We start from the raw sequence: 27,757 nt of genomic DNA, 5'->3' as shown, positions 1-27,757 counted from the left end.
CTTGGGACCAGCACAAAGAAATGCAATGACCTGCTAAACAGCTGCTATGGCCATAGCATCTGGCCCTCTCTGCAATGGAAGATATCATAGACATACCTCATAACTGTACAGATCTTCACAGAAAATGTCCACATTTTACTATCATATATTTTGTGTGTTCCTTCTGAAATATGTACTTTTCTGGATAATAGTTGAGGATTGAAGTCATCAAATAATGGCAAACACTTGAGTTTAAGACTCCACATCCTTAAGAATATTTACTGTAATGCAAAATGTATCATTCTATTAATTTCCTATGTTTGTAACAGGAATATTTAAAGTCTGTCCCTTTTTATCCCCCATCATTTTAAGCTTTGTCTAGATGTGTTGCTCTGAGAGGTTGCGAGGTAGGATCACTGCTCAGGAGCCTGACTCACCCTGGGAAAGACCAGTTCATATATTACAACCGCAGGGGTGTCTGTCAAACAGTTGTGACTGTGCCACTGCTAGGCCAGTTAATGGAATGTTTTCCATATCCATCTTACCTGTGATTATGAGTATGACACATTTGCCTTGTAAAGCTAAGATACCTATAGAAGGCATGTGCATAGTAAAGTACTGTTGCAGACATGTGTTGAACTGCATGTGATATATTGAATTAATAACATTCAACTGTACGGTGTTCTGCTGAACAATAAGCACATTTGTGACTGATATCTGTAGTCAAAACAGTGTAAGAAACTTCTCTGTGTTGAAGATTTTCAGTCCATATATCTCTAGTTAATCACTGTATATTAATCATATCAGACAAAAGTAGTAGAAGTAGTGAAATTAAACTCATGTTAAGTAAAAAAAAAATTATAAAACATATATAATTGTACAGACTTACTAAGTAAACAAAAGTAATCCAAGCAAGGCAGACAATCTGTTTCCATTTGAAAATCCTTTAAGTATTATTAAGTATTTAATTAATTAAGTATTAAGTATTATTAAGTACTTTATTAAGTATATTATTTTAAACTGGAGTCTGTGTATTTAATAAAGGATTTTCGACTGGAGTCTGTGTACTTTTTTCGAGCTTATAGGATGGATGCTGTCCCAAGGTACTTCTAAGGTGAGGAATATCACCAGCCCTTGTAAATACTGGTATTTTGTGATGTAGTGGGTGAGAGATTTCAAAAATATTTTACCCTACACACACATTTACCAGGAGTGAGGTTCAAACCTCTATCTAACTATGTTTTCATACCATTATGTCACTGATTTACCACGCACACCACTGATCTTACATAATTTAGGGTTGCCAACAGGTACTTCTAAGGTGAATGATATCTGCATTACTGCTAAAATCAGGCACTGAGAAGTGTCCTGGGTGTAAATGGGGCCAAACTCTTATATATATATATATATATATATATATATATATATATATATATGTGTGTGTGTGTATATATATATATATATATATATGTGTGTGTGTGTGTGTATATATATATATATATATATATATATATATATATATATGTAAATACACACATATTTACACAGTTTCCAGGATCAGGATTAGAACTCCTACCTAACTAGTTTGCTACACTACACTATTACACAGTTATCACAAACACCATGGAGCTTACATGTTGGAGAGCTGTCCTAAGGTATCTTTGAAGGTGAGTGATATCAGCAGCAGTGCTAAAGGAGGGGTAAGGGAAGTGCGTAAGTGTGAATGACCACAAAATCATGCCTCTACAAAGACACACACATTCTCTCACACAAATACTCATAGTTACCAGGATCAGTATTAGATCTCCTACCTAACAAGTTTGCTACACTACAGTATAGCACAGTTATCACAAGCACCACGGAGCTTATATGTTAGAGAACTGTCCAAAGGTATATTTGAAGGTGAGTGACATCAGCAGCAGTGCTAAAGGAGGGGTAAGGGAAGTGTAGTATGTGTGAATGACCACAAAATCAGGTCTCTACAAAAACACACATTTGCATAGCTACCAGGACTGCGATTAGAGCTCCTACCTAACTACACTATAGTATTGCACAGTTATTACAAGCACCACAGAGCTTATATGTTGGAAAGCTGTCCAACGGTGTCTTTGAAGGTGAGTGACATCATCAGCAGTGCTGAAGGAGGGTAAAGGAAGTTTAGTGAGTGTGAATGGCCTCAACCACATTCATCAAGAACCCCCCCCCCACGCACACACACACACGCACACACACTCACACACAACTTTACATTTGACAGGACTGAGATTACAACTGCTACATGGATACATATTTTTACTGTAGTGTTACACAGTTATCACAAGCACCACTGAGACTATAGGGCTGAGGGCTAACCAAAGGTATTTCTACAGTGAATGACATCAGCACATCATGTAATATAGGCCAATGGGATGTGTACTAGGTGGGAAAGGCCTAATGATGGGATTCTCTCTGTTGCTATCTGTCTTTCTCTTCCCCACGTGTCTGTGTGTGCATGTTTGACATATTATATTATTTTGGCCTTAGATATGTGTGAGTATTTCTATCCAATGTGTGTGTGTGAAGTATCAATGATGTACAATTTGGTATGTGTGCACAGACAGCTGTGAATAACTGATATCTGTAGTCCACTGTGTTGTGAGACATGAGCTTCATTTTTATAAGTATAGGAGCATGCCCAGTATGACCTTCTATATTGAGTGTGTGCATCCATTCCAGGGAGGGTTGGACTACAGTTCAGGGTTTTATGTGCTACAGCTACAACTAGCAAACTGTTTTTGCAGGATATCTGTAGATAGGTTGCCAATATGGAGACACAAGGGGCATAACATACAGAGGATACTGTAACTATTGCTGTCTGTGCTTCTTGTGTGACATGTTTGGTTGTAGCATAGATTTTCTGACATACGCACTGTTTTACACTGTGATGTATCATGTCATCAACTACTGACAGTTATCATTCTTTGCTCACAGTTATGTACCAGGGAAATACAAGATGAATGAAGCTGAGACCAATATTCTGAGGCATTTAGACTACACATTCTGGCACACATCTACCATTGTGGAGGGGTAGCTACAGACAATAGACTGCTGGTTCTGTGTAAATGGTGCAGCACCTTGTTAGTATGCTGGCTGGGGATCCCCTCCTTGTGCTTTTCTCAACTTCATGGAATGGCCATATCCTGCTGGGGCTATACCTTTCAGCTGTACAGATACACCCAGGTTATCCAGAGGCAGGACTCATATATCTGGTCAGTTTACCTTCACATTGTGGTTTATAAGCAGTTTTGTGTCTATTCATTCAAGGATTTGCAGTCAGGGAGTAGTATGGGTGGACATTAGAGTTTCAGACTTCAAACACTCCATGAAATCCATGCTTCTACACCCCACATGTTATTCTCGCCTCTTCCTAACATTATGTAAGCAATATCTTAGAGGTATCCCTATAGTTGGGCCTTTATTCCAGTAGTATTTATGGCCTGGTCCACAGTCGTTGCAGTAGGACATGGGCAGGCATGCTACTGGCATTTGTCAACATGGCCTTGCATTTGTTTTCTGTTTATTGTGTTAGATTGTTAGTTGGGACCCTCTGACATTCCATACATTAGCACTATGGGTGAGGCATGGGTTTTTGCCAGAAGACTGTAGGCCATTTGAGAGTGCTGCAGGCCATCTGTTACTACATTTCTATGTGGGATTGGGGGGTTCACACCTGTAGACTTTAAACATTTGAAATGACTGTATTGGTATTTCACTTACTCTTTTGGCTTCCATTTCATATTGTCTTGTGATCTATCATGCAGAAAGGAGGCATATCAGTAGAGTACACATGTTAGATCTTAATGGCATATATTTCAGTTTCAGACTTCTTACAATTCAGAACTATAATGCAACTTCCAGACCTGTTGTAGTATGTCTGTGTAGGTGTGGTGGTGGGGTGTTCACCATTGCCATTATTTGGGGGCCTTAGTCCGGCCTTTATTTATGGTCAACTACACCTGTCCTGCTGGATGAAACTGTTGGTGGGTATGTGACCCTCATTGATATCCATGTGTGTGGCCTATTGACACCACAGTTATTTGGGTCATCACATGTACTGCAGTGAGGGTTACCACCTTGTGTAGTGCTCCCTAGTATGTTGACACCAGTATTTGATATGAATTTCCTGCTGTCCCATATAGCTGGCAGCTGCTATTCCATTCAGCCACCCAATTCTCTTGCATGCTTGCATCCATATCATGCATACAAGTATGTAAACATACTATTCCATTTATTAACTGATAGGAAGGGTGACTTACCTTGTTGCTGGGCCAGTATTGAGGATGGTGCTGGAGGGCTGACTATGTTGGATGCACATAGTACACTCCTTATACATGGTAAACTCAGGTATTGTCATGTTTTGCATCCCTTTTACTGTATGTATGAGTTGGATAGAGGTATCAGTCCCTGGGTCCCTACAGTGTCAGTGTGTGTGCTATGCGTTGCCTCTTTGCCAAGGCATGGGCATACTGGGCACCACTCCTTCTGCCTACAGGGGCAGGCTCAGGATGTTCCTCCTCCGAGTCCCTCTTTGCCTGTGCTGGCCTTGGCAATGGTGGGGGCTGAGTGGCCCTGCCCCATGGTGTTCCTGCTGCAGCTGTTTCCACAGGATCATATTGTGTAGCATGGCCCATACTATGAACATTTGTGTACATGTAGCGGGAGAGTACTGCAAGGCTCCACTGGATAAGTCAAGGCAGTGGAACCGTGACTTGAGCATCCCAAACACACACTCTACAATAATCCTGGTTTGTGCGTGTGCCTCATTATGGTGTTCTTGTTCAAGTGTGTGTGCATTTCTGATGGATGTCATCAGCCACGGCTCCAGTGCATAGCCAGCATCCCCCACTTGATGGACATATGGGATGTCCCCCCTGGCAAATGCCTGATAAAGCTATGAGCAATGCCAGATGTGGGAGTCCTGATAGCTTCCTGGGCTGCTAATGCACACATTCATGATAATGCCCTGTGCATCGCACATGACCGGGCAGTTGATGGAGGAGAAGTCCTTGCAGTTTATGTAGACTCTACCCCACTTGCCGGGTGGTGCTTTGATGTGGATGTGCATGCAGTCTATAGTACCGACTACCTCAGGGTATTCTGCTATATGGTGGAAGAGACACATACATCTGGTCAATGCCTCATGGGGAGTGGGGAAATATATGTGCTCATTGGCATATTGTGCCATGGCATCCAGGAACTGGTGGAATACCCTGGATGCGGATGCCTGTGAGACCCCCATGATATCCCCAGTTGGTCTTTGCATTGTACCTATGGCTAGTATTCTTAAGCGCACACATACCTTGGTATCGACTGGGATGAGTTCCCTTCTAGTAGTTCTGTGTGTGAAGTGTGGCCGGTACAGATCAACGATTTGCTGCAGAATGTCCCTGTCCACCCTATAGTGCTCTACTATCTCCAGCTCATGTAGGCCCTGATAGATTACCCTGAGTCTGTACACTCTTTTCCTCCTCCTCCTCACTGTTGGTTGGTTGTCAAGATTCTCCTCCTCACCACACTCAGTCTCTAGCACATATTTATGGAGTAAAGCAGCAGCAGCAGCCTCTAACATTTTTAGTTATTTTGCCAGCTAAAAATCCCCCAATTGTGTACCCCGTGGTGTAGAGTTTGTGAGAAAAAACAGTCTGTAGGGTGTCTGCATAGTTTATAGTAGTGTGCTGGGCCACTGCATGTGTAATTGGCTGATTCTGATACATTCACCTGCCAGCTATGCCAGTTCTCCGTGATTGCCTTCCTACTGCTGTTTCCCCAAAAAACAGTATGAAAGGTGTTTGCATAGTTTATAGTAGTGTGCTGGGCTGCTGCACATGTATTTGGCTGATTCTGATACATTCCCCCTGCCAGCTATACTAGTTCTCTTGGCTTGCCTTCCTACTGCTGTTTTCCCTTCACATTTCTTCCATATTTCAGCTCCAAGGCATGCCATGCATACCCAATGCTCAAATGTAAACAGTGCTGCCATTTCCACTTTTTCTTTTCTTTTCTTTTTTTATGCACACCCGTTTAGGCTATGTACATAGTGCTCAGGCACATCTGACACACCCCCTTCCTTAGCTGTTAGCTAAGTGCAAACACGGGCCACAGAGCTCCAATGAGCTTACAGCAAGCATGACACACCCCCTTATGAAGTCATTCAGTTTTTACACTTGCACTGTTGGATTACTGCACCTATGGTTAGGTACAAGCTGACACTTTGAAGAAATGTGTGATTCAGTGTAACTCCCCTCATTTGCATACCACAGTGTGTAGGTCATTAGTTACTGCACTAATACAGACCCTTTCCCCTTGATAACCAGTGCTCTCTGGTATTGTTTACATTCTGCATGCCATTGACTATAATGACAAAATGCAGACTTAAAAATGACTTTTCTCATTTTTTTTTATTTTCGGCATGATCCCATTTGCACACCGCTGCCCTATGCTTAAGTTTAATTTTCATAATAATCACTTTTCATAGGTTCATATGTTCATAGGTAGGTTCTAGGCTATTGGCCCTAGGGTCTATATAAGCCTAGGCAAAAAGGCACCCTGGCTTTCGCCACCCAAGAAATTTATTTTCCTGTTCCCCTGTCGAGCAGAGCCACAGAAGTGATCGCCGGGGTGAATTTCCTATCTCCCATCCAATTGTCAAGATTTTTCTTGAAGAGCGCTAATGAGGAGCTTTGTTTGATATAGATAGGTAGTTTGTTCCAGAGTATGGGAAGTCTCTGGGATAGGAATCTATCCCTCCAGCATGTTCTGTTTATTGTGGTGACAAGGTTTAGGTCTCTAGAGTGTATATCTCAGAGGGAATGGGATTTCTTTAAGTGAAGCATGTCCAACAGCTCTGGGTTTGACATAGGTTTGTATGCTAGGCAGAGGTCGCCTCTGAGTAGGGATATGCGACAGACTAAAGCTGGAGTATTTTGAGATGGTCTGCGTAGGGCATCTGTTTAAGTCTGGTAATCATCTTTATGAGGTGTTTCTGCAGCCTTTCCAGTTGTTGTAGATGCATTGTGAGGTTCATATCAAAAAGGGTGCTCTATTCTATAATAGGTCTAATGAGTGATGAGTAGAAGGGAACAGTGACCTCTTCTTTCCTGGATGATAAACCTTTTGTGATGAAGTGTGCCATGTAGAAGGGTTTCCTGACTACTGTAGTGATGTGATTATCAAAGGAGAGACTACTGTTCATCTGTGCCCCAAGGTCTCTTATCACACTTCCAGTGTTAAGTAGAGTACCACCTATATGGTAGTTCATGGGTATAGAGTTTTTAACAAAAGGGATGACAATGCACTTTTTGGCATTGAGCTTGAGGCCATGGTTTTGACACCAGGCATCTGTCTCAGTGAGGACCTTTTGTAGGATGTCCACATCATTTGGAGTTTCAATTATGGCTCCTAGTTTGCAGTCATCTGAGAACTTCATTAGCCAAAAACCTTCTGTGTTAGCCTGTACGTCAGAGAAGTAGATACCAAACAGGAGAGGACCCAGGACTGAACGCTGTGGTACTCCACTTGTCACTGGTCTGAAGTCAGATTTGGAGTCTGCTACTTTCACAGTGTGGGTTCTGTCAGTGAGCCAGTTGGCAACCCATCTTGTGACATAGGGATTTATACCTAGTTTAGTGAGTTTATTTATAATTCCAGAGTGGGGGATGGTGTCGAAAGTCTTGGCGAGTTCTAAATAGGCTGTGTGAACCACCTTACCCTCCTCTATGGCTTTGATGACCGCTTCAAAGAAGTCTATCAGGTTTACGAGACATGTTCTGCCTTTTACAAACCCAAACTGGGTGGGGTCCAGAGTTTCTAAGCTAGTATAGTCCAATTTTCAGGCTAGTGCTGAATTCAGGGCTGTGTTACAAGTTTCTGAGTTGCACATACCTTACTTGGATAGAGGGAAATTTCTCTCTTCACCTGTGAGAGAGGGAAACTTTGAGCAGTCATCTGTCCCTGGAGGAGTGGTTCCAGCCCAGAAGTTAGTAGTTTAAAAATCGCGTTTGCACGGTTTTGTGCGCTGGGCAGCACTGGTTAGCTAGGGTTAAATTATTCCCAGCTCCACTAAGTCTCCTCATCAGTTTTTCACTTGAAACTAGTCTAACTCTCAACCTAAGCACTCAAAAAGCATACTACAGTCCAGCACTTGCTCAGACCTAATAACAAGCACTAATATACCCCAACAGTTGACTGCCCAGCAGGGCAAGGCTCTTTATCCACCCCTCACCAACCAAGTGACTAAGCAACTCACCCTACTATTCTGGCATGACCAAAGATCAACTTCAGGTGTCCTGAGGCAATGTTACAACTGCCTCATGTACACAGACAGCCCTCTCCTCCTACCACAAAACACTAAGATATGAGAGAAATGCGATTATACAGTGAAACAGGAGGCTAAGGTCTCCCCACTCATGACTGGAACAGACAGTCATAAGGAGAAAATTAACACTTGCACCACACCTCCAGCCTCACACAGACCTACTAAACCAGCTCTGGCAAAAAATACACATAAATACACAAAATCATACTCGGAGGCTCTAAATAAAAACCTGAAAAAGCATCAGAGAGCTCCAAAGCAGACACCCACAAAACCTGCACCTCCTGTCACAAACCAGACAACACATAAAACACAAAATGAATGTGCCGCACAATCACAGCCCTTAAGGTGAAATAACATACCTAACACACTAGTAATAGGTGACTCAATAGTCAGGCACACTGATGCTCCACTCACTAGGCTGGACAAGGAGAAGGTTACTGTTAGCTGCCTGTCGGGAGCCAGAATCTGCCACATAACACAAGCACTCAGGTCACTCCAGAACAAGTACAAATATGACTTTGTCATTGTTCATGTTGGTGTGAATGACCTGAGACGTACCTCCCTGGACTACATGAAAAAAGATATGGAAGAGCTCTCTGATCATGTAGCCCAGGCGGGTATGACCCTGAACCTGAGTAGCATCCTGCCCTCACCAAGAATGATACCTCCGTATAAAAAAAAAAATGATCAATTCCAACAATTGGCTAAGCTTCTGTTGTCATTCAAAGGGGATCCAGTGTCTGTCAACCTGGGATGACATGCTCGACAAGCTGCATTGCTTCACAAGAGATGGCTTGCACCTGTCACCGCTTGGCTTTCGAGTACTGGCCAAGGCTCTTGCTGCCCCCATAGTGCCTTTTTTTAGCAAGGCTCAAAATTCAAACCCACCTACGTAAACAGCACAAGTAAAAAAAATGAGGGTTATGCTACTCAACGCCAAGAGTTTAAATCTCAAAATGCATGCGCTCAAAGCACTCCTAAGTAAGGAGAACGTTGACATCTTTGCAGTAACTGAAACCTGGTTCAAGGCTTCAGAGAGCACTCCAGCACTTCTGGGCTACAACTCATACCGCACATTTCAGCCACAAAACATGGACTGAAGCACAAAAGGAGGGGGTGTATCCATATTCATCAAGGATACCCACACCTCCAGGTTAGTGGCACAGCATGATACCTCTGAGATCATCCATGTGCAACTAACATCGGGCAAATCTGCAATGCAAATTGTGGCCTGCTACAGATCACCATCTATGATCCAGGACCACCACTCCTCCTTTCTGGAGACACTGGAAAACATGAAGGTCCTACCAAACACCCTGATATTGGGCGATTTCAATTACCCTACCATTAACTGGGAAAACTACTTGAGTACAAACTCCCAGGCTCAGCGCTTCCTGGAATTTATCAACTCAAATGCCCTGGATCAGCTGGTAAACTCCCCTACCAGAAGCCACAACATATTGGACCTGGTCATCACCAACATGGGTGACAGGTGTTCTGTATCGGAGCTCAACCCATCAGTGGTTAGATCAGACCATAAACTAATCACCCTGGATGTGCACACCCCACCACCACCCCCAATCAAGGAAACCATAGTGAAAAACATTTCTAAAGCAAACTTCACCTTACTTAAGGCAGAGGTGATAAGTTTCACAGCCCCCACGCTAAAGGATAACACTGCCCAAGATACAGAATCCTTTACAATTGCACTCTATGAGCACCTACAAGGATGCATGGATCATGCCATCCCTAGGAATACCAAGACTCACTCCCCTAAGAGAAGGAAACCAGTCTGGTGGACCCCTGCCATAAACAGGTTATACAACAAAAGGAGGAAATTAGTTCAGAAAAAAAGCAAATCCCAAGAAGGAAAGACATCCCTGATCAGTATCAGTAAGAAACTAAGGTCCCTCATAAAATCATCCAAGGCTAACGTCGAAAGAAAAATATCCAAGGGTTCAAAAGATAACCACAAAGCCTTCTATAGCTATGTCAGGAATCTAAGTGGCAACTCGCAGATATGCTCTGAGCTAGTGCAAAATAGCACAAAATATATTGAACCTACTGATATTGCCAACATCCTGGCAGATAGATTCAGTGCAAACTTCACCTCCCTCTCACCTTCAAAAGGGCCCACAACAATACCGGAAAAGTGTAGTGTCCCGGAAATCACAGAAGCGCAGGTGAAAACAGCCCTTTCAAAAGCCAAAAACACAGCATCAATGGGGCCAGATGGTGTCCCAGGCTGTGTCTTGCATGAACTACAGAACAAACTAACCCCCCACCTAAACACGCTGTTCAACCTCAGCATCTCCACAGGCTATGTGCTCATAGAATGCTGCACAGCAGCAGTTATTCCGCCCCACAAAGGAGGGGGCACTGCTGACCCCGGTAACTATCACCCCATAAGCCTGACTAGCCTGGTCTGCAAGGCTATGGAGTGCATCATCATGGAATTCATTAACAAAGACATTAGAAACCTCCAAACACTTGACCCGACCCAGTTTGGCTTTGTTAAAGGCAGATTATGCCTACTAAACCTGGATGACTTCTTCGTGACAGTCACCAAGGCCATAGACGAGGGAAAGGTGGTTCACACAGCCTACCTTAATCTCGCGAAGGCGTTCAACACCATTCCTCACTCGGGTATTATAGAAAAACTCACCAGCCTGAACATAACCCCCTACATCACAAGATGGGTTGCCAACTGGCTTACAGACAGAACTCACACAGTAAGAATAGCGGTCTCCAGGTCCGACTCTAAACCAGTCACAAGTGGTGTCCCGCAAGGCTCGGTTCTGAGACCCCTACTGTTGGGCATATATTTCTCAGAAGTACAGGCAAACACAGGAGGACTATGGCAAACCAAGTTCGCCGATGACTGCAAACTGGGAGCCATAATTGACTCTCCGGCTGACACTGACATCCTTCAAAAAGGCCTTACTGAGACAGACACCTGGTGTCATAGTCATGGCCTCAAGCTAAATGCCAAAAAATGCATAGTCATCCCGTCTGGGAAAAACAAAACACCCATAAATTACCACACAGGCAGCAGCACCCTTAATACAGAAGAGGTAATAAGAGATCTGGGGACCCAGGTAAATAGTAATCTCTCCTTTGACAATCTTATTGCCAAAGTAGTTAGGGAATTCTTTTATGTGGCCCATCTAACTACTAAGGGGTTTGCATCTAGAAATAAAGAGGTTATAGTGCCGCTCTACTCGTCACTCATCCGACTCATCATAGAGTACAATGCCCCATTTGGGATGTACTTCACAAGACACTTCCAACAGCTGGAAATACCACAAAAACACCTCACAAGAGGGTTACTGGACTCAAACATATGTCCTATACAGCCCGACTGAAAAAACTCCAGCTGTACTCAGTGGCATATCACTTACTCAGAGGTGATCACTGCCTGACTTACAAAGCCATGTACAGCTCAGAATTGATGGACATGCTCCACCTAAAGAAATCCAAGTCACTGCTAGCCACGCAATCTAGTAAGCTAAACCTTGCCACAACAATAAATAGAACATGCTGGAGGGATAGATTCCTGGAACAAAATTCCTAACTACATTAGGCAGAGCCCCTCACTGACACTCTTCAAGAGAAGCCTTGATGAGTAGATGGGTAACAGAAAATACACCCCTATGATCACTTCATTGGCTCTGCTCGACAGAGGCTCAGTTAATTAATCAATGGGGCGACGAAAGCTGACACACTCTGGCTAGGCTTATAAATGCCCTCGGGCAGATAGCCTAGTACCTACCTATGAACCTATGAACTGGGTGGGGTCCAGAGTTTGGAAATTACCAATGTCATTGTTTATAAGTTTTATGATGATACATTCCATTGCCTTGCAGACCAGGCTTGTCAGTCTAATGGGGCTGCAGTTCCCGGGGTCTGTAGTGGCTTCCCCTTTGTGGAGTGGGATAACAATCACTGTGCACCATTCAGTGGGCACAAAGCCTGAGGTGAGGATATGATTGAACATGGTACTTAGGTGGGGTGCCAGTTTGTTCTGTAGTTCATGTAGAATGCAGCCTGGGATGTTGTCAGGTCTCGTGGATGCTGTGTTCTTGGCTTTGGAGAGTGTGGTTTTTACCTGTGCAGCCATGATTACAGGAACTTTGCATTCTTCCAGTATAGAGATGGGCTCTTTAGGGGGTGAGTGGGGGGTAAAGTTAGCACTGAACCTATTGGCCAGGATGTTGGCAATATCAGTTGGTTCTGTATATTTAGTGCCATTGTGCTGTAACTCAGAGCAGATCTGAGTGTTGCCATTGAGATTCTTGACATAGCTATAGAATGCTTTGTGGTTGTCTTTAGAATTAGTGGCAATTTTATTTTCATAACTAGCTTTGGAGGATTTTATGAGGGATCTCAGCTTCTTACTGAGGCTCACCAAGAAGTTCCTCCAATCTTGGGATTTTACTCTTTTTTGCAACAGTTTCTTTTTTCTGTTGTAGAGTTTGTTTATGGCAGGAGACCACCAGATTGGCTTCCTTTTTTTGGAGGATAGCATCTTGGTTCTGTTAGGGAATGCACGATCCATGCACTCATGTAAGTGCTTTTAAAGTGCATTTTTGTAGGATTCAGTAGTCATACCTCTATTGTCCATCTGCATGAGTGTCAAGAAGTTTGCCACTTCTGTTTTAAGAAGCATGAAGTTGGCTTTGGAGAAATCTTTTATTGTGATTTCCCTAATGAGGGGTGGGGGCAGGATGTGGATGTCTAAGGTGATTTGCTTGTGGTCATAACTGACCAACGAGGAATTGACCTCTGGTGTGGGACAACTTTTGCCCATGTTGGTAATGACCAGGTCTAGGATATTGCTGCCCCTGGTGGGGGTGTGGATAAGTTGATCCAAGGCATTGGAATTTATGAATTCCAGAAAACGTTGAGCAAAAGAGTTGGTACATGAGTAGTTTTTCCAGTTAATGTTGGGGTAGTTGAAATCAGCCATTATTAGGGTGTTAGGCTGTACCCTTATATTTGAACATTGGCATGTCTAATGTACATAATACATGCTTTTCCATGAGCTGTCATGCCTCCATTTTGTCAGTTGCAGAAATGTACTCAATTATTTTCTGGATACATTTCTGCACTGACTCTGTTCTAGCACAGAGACCAGTCAGCTTGGTGGATCGTAAAATTACCTCATTTGCATGGTTTTCAACAGCAAATGAGGTGATTTGCATATTTGCCAGTTTTCCATGCTAGAACAGTGTAGTGCCGCTCATGCAAGTGAAAACAGCACTTTCCTGGATCGCTCGGTGGCCATTTTCCATGCAGGAGTAGCTACACTGTTCCTGCATGGAAAACACGGCTTTGTGGAGTCCCGGGGAATGCTAATATTTTCAATATTGTGACCATAGCAAATGAATAAAACAACTGCAAACATTGCTCATGTATTACTTTTGGTTCAGTAATTGAAACAACTGAGTAATTCTGTAATTTAAGGTGATGCATTCAAGACAAAAAAGTAGATGTGCAGTAAAGCATGTAAACAAATTATTATGTTCACAAAAGTGTGACTTCAAATGCAGGTTTAAGATGGGTGTAATGAAGGAAGGAATCATGTTCACAAAAGTGTTAAGTCTGAGTATATTTGGAACAGACAAATTTGTCACAGGACATCTTTAGTGGGGGTGTAGATGAGTAGGTAAGGGAAGTTTGGGGTTGGAAATGATGGGCTGGAAAGGTAAGCTCTATAAATGCAGTTAGAAAAAGGAAGGGTTAAATATTGGAATGAAGGTGGGAGGAAGTAAGGTAGGGATGGGGTGGATCTTAGGGATTATGAGGGTTGGGAACTGCCTTAGGGGGCACATTTTGGCGTGATTTTGTTGCCCACCTGGCCCGCCCATGGTTATTGAGTTGTTATGGGCATTTCAGTTGGCAGAGGTGCATGGGCAGAGAAGAGGGTCAGGCTTGGCCCTCTTCTGTTCCCCCTCTGGTGTATACTTTTAGAGGAAGGAAGCCTGGAGTGGTGGAAGTGAGTGGTTAAATGCTGCCTGAAGTGTAAGAATAAGCGAGCTGGTGAATAATGCTGCATATTCAGCAAGGGTGAGCAGGCGACACTGCCCTTATGGATGGTCATGTGATGTTCTGATGATGTGCTAAGAAATGAAGTTATGATTAATAGAGTTACGTTGCATTTGTTTTCTTATGTTTGAATTAATACAGGCCGTCAAAGGTCTTTTGGAGTTTTGTCTCTATTAAAGTGGAACATAAGAAATGATGTTTGGAACAGAAAAAAATTTGTCATGGGACATCTTTACTGGGGGGAGTAGATGAGTAGGTAAGGGAAGGTTGTGGTTGGAAATGATGGGCAAAAAAGTTAAGCTCTATAAATGCAGTTTAGTTTTTAGGTCATGTGATATTCTGATAATGTGCACATAAATAACTACACCTTTAGATTGACAATTACCTTTCACAAACCTTATTCTAGAACATAAATCATTTTCCAAAACCAATTCATCTCCTTCAAAAATATAACAACATTGTGTCCACATTTTCTAGTCCCTTTCATTGACTGACCTATACAGTTGTTAAACAACCTTACCCTTTCAAAATTCTCTTTAAAATTAGGGCCTGTTTTAAAAACAAACGTGGGATGTGTGCCTAACACTTTATAAATCTGCTGGTTACACTTTAAAATATTTCAGTTAAGAGCACAATATTTTTCACTTCTCTAGCTAATGGTCCATATTCAACCACTGAAGCTCTCTCAAAACTACCATCTTCCTTCTCAACTTTATTTTTACTAAGTCCTACCCCAAGTAGTGGTTTATATCTCTTACCCCACTCTGATTCAACATATTTTTTAATTCATCCACTAACTCTATCAGGTAGCTTTTACTTTAAAGCATTTTAGCTACAACATTTAACTCTTTGGCCACATCCTCTTGACTGAAGTTATTCGAGCTACTCTAATGTATCACCCTTTGATAATACTTTTTTTTCTGACTCAATGGGTGGCAGCTAGCGTACTCAAGGTATGAATTACTAAAATTTGGCTGCCTATAAATTAATGACTTAAAACCATTACTTGTATGCTTAATAAAAGTATCTAAATAGATCATGTCATCCTTATTATAAGTAAACTTAAGGAAGGTGGAAGATTCTTTAAGGTATTCCATAAAATTGGTTTTCTCCTTCTTGGCTCCTTTCCATAAAATAAATATGTCATCCAAAAATCTAATGTAAAGCTTCACATATTGGTAAAAAACACTATTAAAAACTTTGTCAAATTCCCAATCCAACAAAACCATATTTGCATAAATTGGAGAGCATGAAGCTCCCATGGTGACACCTTTAACTTGTTTAAAATATTCATCCTCGAAGTAAATAAAATTATAGTCCAGAACTACAGCCATAAAATCAGTAATCAAATTAATTTTGTCATCAGAAACATTTGTAAATCTATGTATACTGTTATGAAAATAATCCAAACCTTCTTTTCTAGAAATAGAAGAAAAAAGATCTACCACATCAATTCTTAAAAAGATACTCCCCAGGATTCAGCAAGCTCTGCATGGTGTGCAAGAGCTGCTGCAGGCAATATGGCTGATGTGCGATCCAGAAATGAGCTCCTGGGATGTGCACAAGCACTTCTGCACTATTCTTGCATGGACACAGCCCCTGTATGCTATTTATCTCATTTTCTGGTGAAAAACATGCAAATTAGGTGAATTAGTGATCCAGGAAGCAGGCAGGCATCCGTGCAAGAATAGTGTAACCTGCAGAAATGTATTCAGCCAGTAGCTGAATAGATTTCAGCAAACTAAAGAACGGAGGCATGACAGCTTTTAAAAAAGCATGTATTCTGAGGGTTAGGCATGCCGAAGGCCAAATATATGGCCATAGCCAAAAAAATGAGTTTCAAAATGATAAAAAATAACTTTTATTTTTGGCCGATTTCAGCAGTTTAAGCTTAGAGCAGCAGTGCGCAAATGGGATCGGCCCGAAGATAATAAAAAAAGCTGAAAATAAGCTTTTAAACCAAAATCGTAATTTTGCCATAATAGTCAATGGCATGCATAACACAAGACCATGGAATAGTGGTTGCTAAGGGGGAAGGCTGAGTGTCGGTTTTGTAACTATGCATTAGCAGTCAATTTTATGCAAATGAGGGGAATGATACTGAATCACAGATTTTCCCACAGTGCTAGCTTGCACCCAACCAAAGAGCTGGATGACCTCATAAGGGAGAGTGTCATGCATGCTGTAAGCTTATTGGAGCTCTGTGGCCCTTGTTTGCCCTTAGCTAAGCACAGCTAAGGAAGGGGGTATGTCTGAGGCTTCCTAGCTGTTTTTACATTGCCTAAACGGGTGCGCGCACCACACACCGGGTTTTAAACAAAAAAAAAAAAAAAACAGGAAATAGCAGCTCTGTTCACATCTGAGCGCTGTGTTTGCATGGTGTGCCTCAGGGCTTAAACAGGAAGGCAATGGGAAGGGAAAACAGCAGTAGGAAGGTAATCAAGGAGAACTAGCATAACTGGCAGGTGAAATGTATCAGAATCAGCCAATTACACAGGCAGCAGTCCAGCCCAGCAAACTACTATAAACTATGCAAACACCTTTCACTCTGGTTTTTCTCACAAACTCTACACCACCGGTGTACACAAATGGGGAAAGTGTACCTAGAAAAAGCAACAAAATGATAGGGGCTGCTTTCACTCTTATAAATCAATATGTGGAAGAGGCTGAGGGTGGTGAGGATGAGAATGCTGACGACCAACCCACAGTGAAGAGAAGGAGAAGAGTGTACACACCCAGGGTAACCTACCAGGGGCTACATGAGATGGAGATAGTGGAGCACTATAGGGTGGACAAGGACTTCCTACAGTAAATTGTTGAGCTGTGCTGGCCACACCTGACACACAGAACAAACACAGAGGAACCAATCCCAGTGGATACCAAGGTATGTGTAGGCTTAAAATACTAGCCACAGGTACCCTCCAAAGGCCAACTGGGGATATCATGGGGATCTCACAGGCATCAGCAACCAGGGTACTCCACCAGTTACAAGATGCCATGTCAGCACATGCCGGTGAGCACATATATTTCCACAACACCTGTGAGGCATTGACCAGCAATATGCGTCTCTTCTACCAAATAGCAGAATACCCTGAGGTAGTGGGTGCTATAGACTGCACACACATACACATCAAAGCATCACCCGTCAAGCTGGGTAGGGTCTGCAAAGACCGCAAGGACTTCACTTCCATCAACTGCCAGGTCAGGTGCGATGCTCAGGGCATTATAAAGAATGTGTGTGCTGGCAGCCCTGGAAGCTATCATGACTCCCACATCTGGCATATGACGCAGCTGTACCAGAGATTTGCCACTGGTGACATCCCATATGGCCACCTAGTGGGGGATGCTGGTTACGCACTGTAGCCATGGCTGATGACACCCATAAGAAATGCACACACACCTGAACAAGAACTCCATAATGAGGCACATGCACAAACCAGAATCATAATAGAACATTTGTTTGGGATGCTGAAGTCACAGTTCCGGTGCCTGGACATATCCGGTGGAGCCTTGCAGTTCTCTCCAGCTACAAGAACCCAACTTTTTATTGCATGTGCCATGCTACAGAATATGATCCTGTGGAAACAGCTGCAGCAGGAACAGCATGGGGCAGGGCCACACACCCCTTCCCCATTGCCAAGGCCAGGACAGGCACAGACTGACTCAGAGGAGGAGGAACAACCTGAGCCTGACTCTGTAGGCAGAAGGAGGCGTGCCCAGTATTTCCAGGTTTTGGCAAAGAGGCAATGCATAGCAAATACACTGACATGGTAGGAACCCAGGGAATGACACTTCTCTCTGACTCTCACATACAGTAAAAGGGATGCCAAACATGACACTACCTGTGCTTAATCATATATAGGGAGTGTACTATGTGCATCCAACATAGTCAGCCCTCCAGCACCATCCTCAGTACTGGCATAGCCACAAGGTAAGTCACTCTCCCTATCAATTGCTGAATGGAGTAGTATGTTCTGCTACTTGTATCTATGGTATGGATGTGAGCATGCAAGGGAATCGGGTGGCTGAATGTGATGGCAGCAGATAGTAGACACCTATATGGGCAGCATTAAATCCATAACAAATACTGGCGTCAACATATTAGGCAGTACTAGACAAGGTGACAAATCCTACTTTCGGACATGTGGTGGGCCAACTGTGTGTCCATAGGACATACAAATGCATGTCAGTGAGGCTCACATACCCAGCAACAGTCTCAGCCAGCAGGACAAGTGTAGATGACCACAAAGAAAGGCTGTACTAAGGCCTCCGATTGATGGCAATGGAGAACAGCCCTCCTCCAGACCTACACAGACAGACTACAACAGGTCATTCAGTTGGATGTTAGTTCTGAAGTGTGAGAAGTCTGAAACTGAAATGTAGGTCAATAGAATCTAAGATCTGTATGACACTGATATGCATCTAGTCTGCATGATAGGTTAGAATACAGAATGAAATGGAAGCCAACAGAGTACCTGAAATACTACCAGTGCAGTCATAGCAAATGTTTACAGTTGTCAGGTGTGCCCCCCCACAATCCTACATAGAAATGTAGTAACATGTACGTGTGGATATAATAACAGTGGAGCACAGATTACCTGAGCTCACCAAATTAGCAGGATAGAGTGTTGCATGCATACAATATGCAGGGCTCTGTGTGTTAGGTTGTTGTGTGTTGTATTTTGTGTGGAAGTGGTCAGCATGTAGGCATGGAGGGTTGTGTCCTGGTGGCCTAGGGCCAGTACTGTTGATGATAGGGCCAAGTTCTGACAACTGCAGTGCCAAACACAATGCATCCCAGCAAGACCCAGTCCAGCAGTTGTTTGTCTTTCGGCTTTTTCCCGGTAAGGGGTCGCCACAGCGAAACTCTGGTCCACTAATTATTGGCAGTAGATTTTTTTACAAAACGCAGATGTGCCAGTTCGACACCCAACCTTCAATGAAGGCACGCCCATTTATGCACGCATGTCTTTCAAACACTACCCAACTGCAGGGAGGACATGCAGACTCCACACAGAAGGCACTCCCAAGCCACACCGAGAATCGAATGGGAGAACCTCTTGCTATGAGGTAACAACGCTACCACCATACCACCGAGGCATTACAAGACCCAATCCAGCAGTAATCCATAGTAATTGTTCAGATGTAATATCTGTCACCATCTGAAAGTTGGACATAGTGTGAATGTGAGCCCAGACATACACACAGTAAACAGGTGGAAGTACCCTAGACAGAGAGTATATAAAATGTTACTTTCAAATGGACACACCTTTGGAATTGTACATGCTGGTTAGCAGCACATTAGTTGTCTGTGTAGTATGGAATACTGATGTAGTCTGGCCAAACACTGGCAGATCACAAAAGGCACAGTAATGAAGCAATGAGAAACCACTGATGTCCCCACACAACCCAGCATAAGGGGAATGCCCCACATATATATGTGAGTCAGCTGCAAGAAGCTTCCATAGCACACATGCACTCAGCTCAGCCCACCATCAGCCACAGGTTCATCACAGATTATATCCCTGCTGTTGGCATGAGTATAAATGACCCCCACCTCTGTATGGTAATACCTGCAGAATGCAGCATGCTGAAGAGGTGTCCCATGCAGGTGTGTCCCTAGCTGTAAGCAGCACCCTGCCAGCATCCACACCAATGGATTAATAAGGACAAAAACTACTGCAATTAACACCTTCCCTTTCACCCCAGGGAATCCAGTGGCTTGCAGCCTGGGACTGTAGAAGTGACACAATGCACTGTCCTGCTACAGATGGCCTGCATCACTACCAAATGCCCTACAGTCCTGTGTCAAAGGCCTGTGTCTCATACGTACTGCCAATGTATGTTATCTCATGGAGTCCAAATAATGACATAACACAGTCCAACAGAACACAAATGCAAGGCAATGTCAACAAATCCCAGTAGCATGTCCACCATGTCCTACTCCATGAACTGTGGACCAACCCCTAAATACTGCTGGGATGAAGTGATAACTATAGTGATACTTGTCAGATATCACTTGCATAATGTTAGGAAGAGGATAGAATAACAGAGGGGGGTAGAAGCATGGATGCAATGGAGTGTGTGAAGTCTGAAACTCTGATGTGTGCCCATGCTATCCCTCCCTGCAAACCCAGGAATGGGTGGCTACAAACCTACTTGTAAACCACAATGTGAAGGGGGAATGACCAGATATATGAGCCCTGTCTCTAGGTAACCTGTGTGAATCTATATAGCTGAGAGGTATGGCCATAGCACTATATGGCCATTCTGTCATCTTGATAGATGTACAAGCGTGGATCCTCAGCCACCACATTACCAAGGTGCTGGACCATTTACACAGACCCATAAGCAAGTGTCTGCACCTCCTCCTTCAGAATGGCATGAGTGTGCAAGAATATGTTGACTGTAGACCACAATACTGGACACAGCTTCATTCATCTTGTACTCCCTAGGAAATTACTGTAGCAAATATGTATATCTGTCAGTAGTTGATGACATAATACATCACAGTGTAAAACAGTACATATGTCTGAATATCTCTGCTAACACCAAAACCATGTAGCACAAGTGGCACAGACACAATTAGTTACAGTTTCCCACTATCCTTTGCTCATTGTGACTCCATATTGTCAGCCTATCCACAGATATCCTGCAGGAACTGGTTGCTAGCTGTAGGTGTAGAACACAAATGCTTGCACTGGAGTACAACCTACCTGGAATGGATTCACACATTCAATACAGAATGGTCATACTGGGCATGCTCCCACACTTAGAGAAACGAAGCCCATGTCTGACAGCAAAATACAGAAGGGTCATAATGGGCATGCTCTTACACTTACAAATGAAACCCATGTCTGGCAACAACAGTGGACTATACATATCTGTCAGTCATAGATTTTTGTGCACACAGACCACATTGCACACCAGTCATGCTTTGTACACACATTGGATAGGAATACACAAATATATCCAAGGACAACACACTATAATAGGTTAAACATACACAAACAGATATTTGGGGAAGAGAGAGACAGACAGTGACAAAGAGCTTCCCATCATGAGGCATATTGCACCCAACACACATCCAATCCACCAATATCACATGATGTGCTAGTGTCTATCACTATAGACACTTGCTTCTGGTAGGCCTCAGCACTATAGTGTCTGTGGTGCTTGTCATAACTGCATAATATGACAGTACAAGTCATTATTCATCTAACAGTCATATACACAGTCCTGTCAAATGTAAAGTTGTGTGTGACTGAGTGTTGTGTCTGTTTCCAGATTAATGATTTATGGCCCATTCACACCCACTGCACTCCCCATTGCCCTAGTTTAGCTAGCCTGCTGATGTCAGTCACCTTGAAACACCCTTTTGGACAAGAATCATCCTTATAATCTCTGTGGCATGTGCAATAACACATGTAATGCTATAGTGTGACAATGCTATAGTGTGATGTACTAGTTAGGTAGGAGTTTTAATCCCAGACATGGCAATTGCAAAACTCTGTGTTTGTCTGTATATGAATCAATGATTTTGAGGCTATTCACAGTCACTACACCTCCCATTGAACTATGTTAGCCAGCCTGCTGATGTCAGTCGCCTTGAAATGCCTCTTGGACAAGATTCATCCCTGTAAGCTCCGTAGCATGTACAATAACTGTGTAATGCTATAGTGTGATGTACTATTTAGGTAGGAGTTCTAATCCCAGATATGGCAACTGTGAAACTTTGTGTTTGTGTGTGTAGGCATCACTGTGATGCCATTCATAGACACTACACCTCCATTGCCCTACTCTAGTAAGGCTGCTCATGTCATTCACCTTGAAATACACCTTTGGATAAGGGCTTGCCCTATACGTTTTCTGGCACATCCGATAACTGTGTAATGTTATAGTGTGATGTACCAGTTAAGTAGGAGTTCTAATTGCAAACATGGCAACTGTCTGTGTGTGTAGGGATCAATGATTGTGAGGCCATTCATAGATACTACACTTCCCATTGCCCTACTTTAGCAAGGCTGGTGATGTCATTCACCTAGAAATAGACCTTTGGATAAGGGCTAGCCCTATAAGCTCCGTCATGTGTGTGATAGCTGCATAATACTATAGTGTAACATACTACTCAGGTAGGAGTTCTAATCCTAGACATGGCAGCTGTGAAACTGTGTGTGTAGAGGTCAGTAATTTTGAGGCCATTCGTAGACACTACGCCTCACATTGCCCTACGTTAGCAAGGCTGCTGATGTCATTCACCTTGAAATACACCTTTGGATAAGGGTTAACCATATAAGCTCCATGGCATGTCTGATAACTGTGTAATGCCATAGTGTAACATACTAGTTAGGAAGAAGTTCTAATCTCAAAAATGTCAACTGTGAAACTCTGTGTGTGTAGGGATCAAAGATTTTGAGGCCATTCCCAGTCACTACACCTCCCATTGCCCTATTTTAGCAAGCCTGCTGATGTCAGTCACCTTGAAATACCTCCTTGGACAAAATTCAGCCCTATAAGCTCAGTGGTGTGAGTAATAACAGTGTAATGCTATAGTGTAATGTACTAATTAAGTAGAAGTTCTAATCCCAGATATGGCAACTGTGAAACAGTATGTGTGTGTGAGTGTGTGTGTGTGTGTGTGTGTGTGTGTGTGTGTGTGTGTGTGTGTGTGTGTGTGTGTACGCACACGTGTGTGTGTATGTGTTTGTGTAGAGAGTAATTATTTTGAGGCCATTTGCAGTCACTACACCTCCCATTGCCCTACTTTAGCAAGTCTGCTGTCAGTCACCTTGAAATACCTCCTTGGACAAAATTCAGCCCTGTAAGCTCAGTGGTATGTGCAATAACTGTGTAATGCTATAGTGTGATGTACTATGTAGGTAGGCGTTTTAATCCCAGACATGACAACCATGAAACTCTGTGCGTGTGTGTAGAGAGTAATGCTTTTGAGGCCATTCACAGTCACTACACCTCCCATTGCCTTACTTTAGCAAGCCTGCTGATATCAGTCACCTTGAAATACCTCCTTGGACAAAATTTAGCCCTGTAAGCTCTATGGCACATGCAATAACTGTGTCATTCTATAGTTGGATGTACTAGATAGGTAGGATTTCTAATCCCAGACATGGCAACTGTGAAACTCTACGTGTGTGTGTGTGTGTGTGTGTGTGTGTGTGTGTGTGTGTGTGTATGTGTGTGTGTGTGTGTGTGTGTGTGTGTGCAGCGTAATGCTTTTGAGGCCATTCACAGTCTCTACACCTCCCATTGCCCAACTTTAGCAAGCCTGCTGATGTCATCATCCTTGAAATATACCTTTGGAGAAGGGCTAGCCTGATAAGTTCCGTAGTGTGTGTCATAAATGCGGAACAATGTAGTAGCAATAACTACACAGCTATGGGTTTGAATCTCATCTGTGGCAAGTGTTTGTGTGTGTGTATCTCAAAGATTTTGTCCCCATTTGCGGCCAGTACACATCTCAGAGTCTGACGTTAGCAGTCCTGCAGATATCATCCACCTTACAAGTATCTGTTGTAAAGCCTTTAACATGTCAGGTCAGTAATGCATGTGGTAAATGTGTAGCATAATGGTCCATAATAGTTGTTAGATAGAGGTTTGAACCTCACCCCTGGCAAATGTAAATGTGTGATTAGGGTAAAATTATTTTTGGGATCTCTCACCCACTACATCATGTAATGCCAGTATTTACAAGGACTGGTGATGTTCCTCACCTTAGAAGTACCTTGGGACAATATCCATCCATTAAGCTCTGTGGCACATGTGATAAATGTGGTACACTCAAGTAGCAATACATAGCTAGGTAGGGGTTTGAATCTCAGTATTGGCAGGTTTGTGTGTGTGTTTGTTATCAATATTCTCTGTGGAGGTTGGTGTGATTGTGAAATAACAAGATGGATTGGGGGGTGGTTTTACTAAAATTATTGTATTGAGGATCTACTATATGTCACAATGTCCATCTTACAAGGACAACAGATGTCAAACTGCAGAGAGGCTGGTGAAGACTATCCATAGCCCTACATATGACATTATAGATCAGTGAACAATATAGGCAACCTTTGTATGACTCAGAGAACACACTCCACCCATGTTTCATACACAGACACACTTGGCTAGGCAACAACCACTATATTGGTAGTTCCCTGCATATTGCCCACAGATAGTAACCATGGTGTGATTGCACTGGACTACATGCTAGTTGACCACAACACTGCCACTGACCTCAGAATGTAGTGTGATGTGTAACATCTCATGACTGAGTCTGTGTTATCCAAAAAGTAAAATGACATGGCACCCTGTTACATCCCTACAACAGGCAAATAAATGCCTACAGTGGTCCTTTGCTATGTTCCACACTGAACTCCTGCAACAACTGTAGAGTCTGTAAATGTAACCCACAAAGGGAATACCTTGCCTTATACACATGCCCTGTATGGACAGATGCCACTAACTGCACTGAATACTTGTATCATGCTGTCAATGTAGGTTCAGGCATGACCTCAGTTCTATAGCCAGGTCTCACCAAATAAGGTCAGGAATGCCACATCAAATGATAACAACCTGTCCACACAATATGCCCCAGAGACCCCAAGTACACTTCAACATGTTACAGAACATGCATGTGGGACATGTGCACAACCCAAACACTGTCCATGTTATGGAATATAGATCACATACATGGCAAGCACTGCACAGCACTGGCCACCCACAACAGTAACCCAGATGAGTGGATGGTGAATACAATACCCACCTGTATGGGCCAATCCAGGGACTACACTCCTGAGTCACACTGGAGACCATTGTCATGTGGCCTGATGTCAGGGTATTCCCTTTGCCTAGCTTTGTACAGCCTTCTGGCACAATCAACCACTACACACCTGTGAAGCAATGAATCCATGCATGTCAGTACTGGCAAGTGTGTGTGTGTGTGTGTGTGTGTGTGTGTGTGTGTGTGTGTGTGTGTGTGTGTGTGTGTATGTGTGTGCATGTGTGTGTGTGTGCATGGACATTAATGATTTTGAAGCCATTCACACTCACTACACCTCCCATTACCCTACTGTAGCATGCCTGCTGATGTCAGTCACCTTGAAATAACCCTTTGGCCATATATCAGCCTGATAAGCTCTCTGGCACATGTGATAACTGAGTAATACTGTAGTGTAGTAAACTAGTTAGGTACGAGTTCTAATCCTGACTCTGCTAACTGTGATAATGTGTGTGATTCCCTGAGAGAGAGTGTGGTTGTGTCTTCCTTCCCACCTGCTTTTTGTGGACAGTCACATGTACTACACTTACCTTATCCCTCCTTTATCATTGTTGCTGATGTCACTCACCTTCAAAGATACCTTTGGACAGCTTTCCAACATATAAGCTCTGTGGCGCGTGCAATAACTGCATAACACTGTAATAGCAATACATAGGTAGGGGTTTCAAACTCAGTACTGGTAAGTTTGTGTGTGTGTTATCAGTGCCTTGTTGGGGTGATTGTGTAATGACAGGGTCCACTGCAGTGTGGGTTTTGCCACATCATTATATTGAGAAACTACATGTCCCATTGTCAACATTACAAGGCCAACATTTTCCAAACATTGTAGAGATTGTTGTTGACAATCCTCAGCCATAAATGTGTACAGCCATGTGTAATTATCATGTGACAGTAAGGATTAGTACACAATATAGGCAACCATCATAATGCCAAGATACCACACTCCACCCATGGATCATACACAAACATGCTTAGCTCTTACTCCCTTCCTTTCGTACTTTGTCTCTGTCTGTCTCTCACTCCTTCCCTGGGGGATGTGGAAAAGGGCACCTGCTTTGCTTAAGCAGCAGCTTGAGTTTTGTAAGTGACGCTCATGATCAGCTGATGGCTTGTGCATGAATTGCAGTCCCTCACTAGCTAATTCCATGTGGAACAGATGTAGTATCATTTCTATAGACAATTGCATGGAAACACACTCCTATAACTAAGCACTCCATGTGGGTGTTGGCCCTTTTTCTTCACTGTGAGCAGGACTTCATGTGGGTATTTGGCTATACCTTTTAGAGCATACACTGTGGAGACAGGCCAATAAAAGGAGGAGGAAGTTTCAGACATGGGGACAGAAAGTAAGTATTGCTGTCCTACATTTTAAGTAATGTTGGTTTAACAGGGTTTGTTTGGATATGGCTGTTCTACATGATTTGAAGTATGGCATGACAATGTTATGTGGTTGAGGAAACTCTCACCTGTAGGGCTATCTGCAGACTGTCATGAGTTTGGTGTCTTAAATGTGTTTTATTACTCACATATTTCCTTTCTGTAGATATGTAGTAGCATACTCTGATGATTGCAGTCAGTACATGCTGATATCCATGTGAGTTACTGACTTCATATCCTTCAGAAGAAATTTGACACAACAAACCCTGTTACACCAGATAATGTTCAGATTATCAGAGTAATATGTTAATACCGGTGCTGTGTTTGTGCCTCTGTCCCCCAAGTCTGTCACCTTTTGTTCATATGTCAAACAGTAAGAGGTGCATATCTACAGTACATCATTATTTACTGAAATCATACCTGGTAACAAGCTAGTGCTAGTGAGATATCAGAGTGCTAGATGTGTATAGTAAGCTTCATATATGAGTACAAAACTTGGACATTCTGTTATTTTATATATATATATATATATATATATATATATATATATATATATAAATGGATCTACTTTTCTTCATCAAAATTACACTTCTTCAAAAAAGAAAAGTAGATGCACACTTCAGCCAAAGTGCACTTCAACGAAACTGCACTTTCGTTGACTACCCTGCCATTAATTGGGAAAACTATTCAGGCACCAACACCTTAGCCCAACGATTCTTGGAATTCATAAATTCCAATGCCCTGGATCAACTAATCCATAGTCCCACCAGTGGCTCAAATACCCTAGACCTGGTCATTACCAACATGGGATATCGATGCTCCACACCAGTGGTCACCCCCTCGTTGGTCAGGTCTGACCATAAGCTAATCACCCTTGATGTCCACATCCCACCCCCAACTCCCAGTAGGGAAACCTCCATTAAAAAACTTCTCCAAAGCTAACTTCATGCTACTCAAGTCAGAAGTGGCAAACTTTATGATACCCATGCAGACGGGAACTAAAAGTTCAACTGCTGAATCCTACACTAAGACACTGCACGAGCACATCCACTCATGCATGAATCGTGCCAGTCCAAATAGAACCAAGATGCTCTCCTCCAAAAAAAATGAAGCTAATCTGGTGGTCCCCTGCCATAAACAAACTATACAACAGAAGGAAGAAACTGTTGCAGAAAAGAGGAAAATCTCAGGATGCAAAATACTCCCTTACCAGCCTCAGT

This window comes from Protopterus annectens, chromosome 7.part0 (genome assembly GCF_019279795.1).
Source record: "Protopterus annectens isolate FY-2018-M chromosome 7.part0, PAN1.0, whole genome shotgun sequence".
Taxonomy (NCBI): domain Eukaryota; kingdom Metazoa; phylum Chordata; order Ceratodontiformes; family Protopteridae; genus Protopterus; species Protopterus annectens.
This window is presented reverse-complemented; position numbering follows the sequence as displayed.